Here is a 5,855-nt window from a genome sequence, read left to right on the forward strand (position 1 = left end):
ACGTGACAGAATAATGAATGAGTAGGTAGTGAGTAATTGATCTGCAGTCACAGGGTATTGTTGAAGTTAACGTTCGTTGTTATAGCGTTTGTTTTAGCGCGATTGTTGAAGTTGAGTGTATCGGTAAAGTTATATTTGGAAAGAATAAACCAGTTTTATTAGGAAAGGACTTGTGTCACTTAAGTTTCGTCGGAACGAAGTTACGGAAAGTTATTTAACAAATGGAGACGTAACAGAACATTTTCATCATAGTTAATAAAAGTTCAATCACTTATAATATAATGACCCCTGAAAGCTGTCTTCATTTACAGACAGAGAGTCTGATTGAATCGCTCTCAGATAATCGATGTGACAAACATTTCATACAAGATGTAAAAAAAATATATATATATTTGAAGCAACAGTTGTTTGTTTTGTTTTTTTAATTTCGCGCAAAGCTACACGAAGGCTATCTGCGCTAGCCGTCCCTAATTTAACAGTGTAAGACTAGAGGGAAGGCAGCGAAATTCATAACAAACGAGCTGTTTTACGTAAGTAAAGCACTAACGCATCTAGCGAAGCCTAATTATACTGAGTGCTTCATTATTCTAGAAAGTTTCTGTAGTTTAAAATGAAGTTTGTGCATTAGGATCCCTTTAATCATCTACCAGTAAAGCTGAACTAGTGAATGTTATATATCAATCCCTATCGGAGAACGTACTAACTACATTTCTTATCTTATCCAAAACCGTAATTTAATAAGCCACGTGATCACATTGATAAAGTCTTTAACTCGTACATTAGAGTGAAAAAAAAAATCCTTATTAAAACCTCAAGGACAATCTTCAGATAAGCATATGTCTTTTTAGTCAGTACGGGCAAAATCGTAACAGGTTTTTCAAATTCGGTGACGAGGAACCCACTTTGAGACTAATAATGGCTGGAGACGGCTTGAATGTGTAATGAAGAAAAACTTTAATATAAGTTTAACATAACAGCAAATGATGATGATGACAAAACCTTTCTTTCTTTCTCATCTGGAGAGTTGAGGTGCTGATTCCAGATTAATCCATCTTCTCGCACTTCAAAACAAATAAAGTGCCTGTAAATGACGAATGACATTTTGTATATCCATGACTTAGCAGTAGCCTCTAAAGCTTATAGTTATAGAATTGGGGTTTCACTCCCGCTACAGCAAACAAGGCGAAAGAAATGATAATATAACAAAACAAAATTCTCATGGTTTTACCAATATTCCAGAGTCCTCTGGTGAAAGAACCATTAATTAGGACCCACAAATAGACGTTCTTAAATAATTGTCATTTTTCGACAAATTGAAAAATTAACGCATCTTAGTAACTAATATTGGAAAGTTAAATAAAATATTAGCAATAGATAAACAAAGACTTGTTTATGCATTTAAGAAATTCAAAACTCCTCGTCTCGGGGTTACTATAATTGTTTGTTTGTAATTAAGCACAAAGCTACACAATGGGCTATCTGTGCTCTGCCCACCACGGGTATCAAAACCCGGATTCTAGCGTTGTAAGTCCGCAGACATACCTTGTTCATGTATAATCGGAATCAAAGGTTCGAAACCAGAGCAAGTTTTTTACATTCTTGACACCATTGGAAATAGTAATGAAAACAGTGGATAAAACGTTTTAAAAATACAAATATTATAGAATTGTTCCAACCTCCATTGCATGAAAATGAAATGCACCAGAGTACAATCACGTGTTGATTTTACACTACGATCCAACCAAACACAATGCCTATAAAAGTACAGACAATCGTACTATTCCTATTAGTAGTGTGGTGAATGCACGGATGGTTCCTAAGACAGAAATGTCAGACGAAGATCATGCAGAAATCAAAGTTTCCTTTAGTGATGGCCACTCTATAACATAGATTGAGGCGGAATTCCCTGTTTCTATTTGAATTGTATTTAAACTGTGGATAGGAGATCGTGGAGTTCGTGAAAGCAGTATTGTTGAAGCTCTAGACATTACAAGCAGAGATTTTCCTAACGACCTCCTTGTAAGTATAGGTGTGAATGTTACCTACGGACTAGTAAGATACATATTAAAACGAAGTAGTCACCAAATCCAATATTAGGAGAGAAAAACCAAGCCGAAAAGTTGATTGTTTGTTTGTTTGTTTTTAATTATGCACAAAGCTACACAAGGGCTATCTGTGCTCTGCCCACCACGGGTATCGAAACCCGGTTTCTAGCGTTGTAAGTCCGCAGACATACCGCTGTGCCACTGGGGGGCGCCGAAAAATTTGAAATGAACATCATGTTAGTTGGGTCTCTAGCATTAGGGTTGCCTGACAGAGTTGTTGATTCATCAAGATACAGTCCTCAAAACTGTTGTTTTTTTTTGTTTTGTTTTTTTTACAAAATTGACCAATCACTAAGCTAATAGATTGGTTTGTTAGGCCTATTTCGCATTTGAAATTGAAATTGATGTGTTACCATTTATTTGTTTAACATTTCAATTTTGGTGCGATAGATGACAGAACTCTTTTAAAAGATTATTTCGAAAGTGAAGAATTGATATTTTCTTAAAATAATCAAATGAAATGTTCCGCTCTTTACTTTAAAGACTGTATGAACGAATACTGTATGCTTTAGTGTTCAGATGATATGCATCTAAGTATGTTTTATTTATAAAACTTAACTGAATTTTCGAAGCGTGAAGCAGAAAAGGACCAATTGCCTCCTGCAGAACCTGACTTGGGGATAACAGCTCCAGAATTCAAGATTGCCAAGAAAGAAGTAAGTTCATTGTTCGTTTGATAGATTTAATGTGTGAATATGTAGCTGTGTGAAATATTTATATATATAAAGGTTAGGAATTAATAAACGGAATATTAATAACATAATGTTAACAACCTTCTTTTCCTTAACTGATGACGAAGAGGAAAACACAAACATAATTCAACAGATGACTACAAACATTGTGAGTCATTATCATATCTATAAAACGACTTATTTCTAGTAATTATATACACAATGTACCATAAACATTTGGGATATTAGCAAGTTAAAACAATAGTTTTTTTCAAATACACCCTTAAACAAAGAAGACATACCTTCTCTGGTTTCTGGTTGTTGTTGTTGTTGTTTTCAATGATTTTCAAGGATACTCAAATGGCATCGATTATCGTTATTTCTAAAGGATAGGAAGATACCTTTTACGAACCAGATCCAAATGTCTGTGGATAAAGGTACTCCCAAAAATCGTTATTTATTAACGAAAGAATTCATTGTTAGTGGGATATGTAGTCCATGAAAAGTCTTTTTGTTGTTTTTTTCTTCAGTTGCTATAATAACCAGATTATTGAAGGTCTTATCCTAACAAAAATAACCTGGCTACTGGCTCGAGATGTTTTACTGACAGGGAAAACTAGGCTTTCAATACATAAACTTCATTATACTCCTTAAAGATAAGGATAACCTGACTATCAATGTATGTACAGTCATAAAATGTACTATAAAGACAAGGATAACCTGGCTATAGATGCTTGAATTATCTCAGGATGTTTCTTAATGACCAGGATAACCTGACTATCGGTTTTGAGGTAACATGTCCATTCGTGTATACTTTATTAGTACTAACCGTGTGTTCCCTCTTAACCTCTGGTTCTAGAACTATTCCTTCACTGAAATAAATCCAGACAAGTATCTAATTATATACATTATCAATACCATCCGGTTCTACAGCATGTTTTAAACCATTGGTCTTAATGCTCTCTTGGACAGTAGATCATGTCCAGACACCAGACTTTTAAGTGCACTTTCGTATCTGACCAGTCATCGGTAATCATAATCATGAAACATTCTTCTGGTACAAGTCCAGGCAACATTCTTCTGGTACAAGCCTAGGCATGTCTGTGTCCTTCTCTACCCAACGTGACAAGAGTGACAGTCATGGTTGCGATCAAGAGAAGCAGACATGGAAGCAATTGTAGAGCAGTGATTGTCGAGAAGTTAGGAATATAGTAGTTAGCATCGAGAAGGACCACAGATGCTAATACTATCAAGACTATCTTCAGATAGTGAGGATAAAGTACTATTTCAGGTACCACAATACCCTAGTAAACCACCAGCATCTCGGTCGTAGTCCAAGGTAATCTATTTAAATGAAATCTCTGCCTATTTGTTGCCAAGTGTGAGAATCCATTTTAGGATCGAGAGATATTAAATCAGTTGTTTCTTTTTTAAGCTTTTCATAAGTTATTAACATGGCCACGTTCTCTACAAAAAAAGGAACCTGAACGTGTAAGATATCAAATTTGAAACTCCATGAAAACATAAAGGATCCCTTAGACTGAAAGAATTTAACAACCTCGTTCATGAGATCGATCTTGTTAAAATCGTGAGCCAAAAGAAACGAGAAGAAAGTTTAGTCCAAATTATCAGGGAAGAATACATATTTACTAGCTTCTGTATTCATAAATTTACTTAGGCAGGAACACCATTGTTGACTCTCTCTTTATAACACTATTCTATGATGGGTCTCAGGATGAATACCAAAGATGAACTATGAAAATTCCACCTGAAAAGACGTCTTTCTGTATGTCTGATCGGCCAATTACAAGTGTACACTTGAAAGCTACTGTCTGGATTACACAACTACTAATGGTGTTATAAATCCAGGTGGTAAGTGATTAATAATAATGAAATGTGGGTATGGATAATTAATGATAACGTTATTAAACAATGTCATATAATAATTAATAATGATAAGTCACCCAACACTGCCAGAAGTTAATTACGACAACAATAGCGTCATCCAATATGGCTGCGTCCACGGTGTGGCCATTTTGGTGGAAGTGATGTCATCCAATATGGCTGCGTTTACGGTGTGGCCATTTTGGTGGAAGTGATATCATCCAATATGGCTGCGTCCACGGTGTCGCCATTTTGGTGGAAGTGATGTCATCCAATATGGCTGCGGCCCGCCATCTTGTTTGGCTTAGGGCTTGTATGACCTATGGCTTTGCCCAGATCTACTAGGAGGGCCACCTGCCATTCCAAGTTTACTTATACTCACACCAACAGATGATCAGATAAATTGAATCTTTCTTTAACTGTTTCTATTAAACGTTACATAATTTCCTGCCAGAAGTTAATTACGACAAAAATAGCGTCATCCAATTTCATCGTATTTTATACTTACCTCTCCAGACAACGATAAAGTTATGGTGAAGTTAGCAAAATACTCATTTCAGCAATTCAAACTGAAGAAACACAAAATTTTCTCCATGTCATTCACTTTCTTCCCATTTTTTTAATTCTATAAGGTGAAATGCTTGCTTAAAATTTTACGTCTTTTATACACATTATTTTTCTTGTTTACTGCATCATTGTCTTTTTCCCCAAAAAATGTTTCGTTAAAAGTTATGTCGTGTTAAAAATAAAACAAAAGAAATTTCCCTTGTATTATTGTACGTTAGCAGCGCTAACGACCGTACACAAAACCTTTATCGTCTGTATTATTGTACGTGAGCAGCATCTGTACAAAGAACTTTTGTCACCAGGAATTTTATCTACTTGGGGTCTAATAGAAAAAAAAAACGTACACAAAACTTTTATTATCTGTATTATTTTACCTCTTCCTATCCAGAAGGAACAACCGTACACGAAACTTTTATCATCTGTATTATTTTACCTCTTCTTCCCCAAAAGGAACAACCGTACACAAAACTTTTGTCATCTGCATTATTTCCCTCTTCTTCTCGAAAAGGAACAACCGTACACAAAACTTTTATCATCTGTATTATTTTCCCTCTTCTTCCCCAAAAGGAACAACCGTACACAAAACTTTTGTCATCTGCATTATTTCCCTCTTCTTCTCTACAAGGAA

The 5,855-nt window shown here is 35.3% G+C and overlaps 1 long non-coding RNA gene across 1 annotated transcript in view; it reads left to right on the top strand.

The window, feature by feature from the left end:
* The window catches only part of LOC111083934, a 9,729-nt gene that overhangs the window by 1,884 nt on the left and 1,990 nt on the right, over positions 1–5,855 (top strand). Inside the window, exon 2 of the long non-coding RNA XR_002609309.1 lies at positions 2,678–2,761. This is a non-coding gene — a long non-coding RNA (uncharacterized LOC111083934). The remainder of the gene's footprint in view (positions 1–2,677; positions 2,762–5,855) is intronic.

The sequence above is a fragment of the Limulus polyphemus genome, unplaced genomic scaffold (genome assembly GCF_000517525.1).
Source record: "Limulus polyphemus unplaced genomic scaffold, Limulus_polyphemus-2.1.2 Scaffold12232, whole genome shotgun sequence".
Taxonomy (NCBI): domain Eukaryota; kingdom Metazoa; phylum Arthropoda; class Merostomata; order Xiphosura; family Limulidae; genus Limulus; species Limulus polyphemus.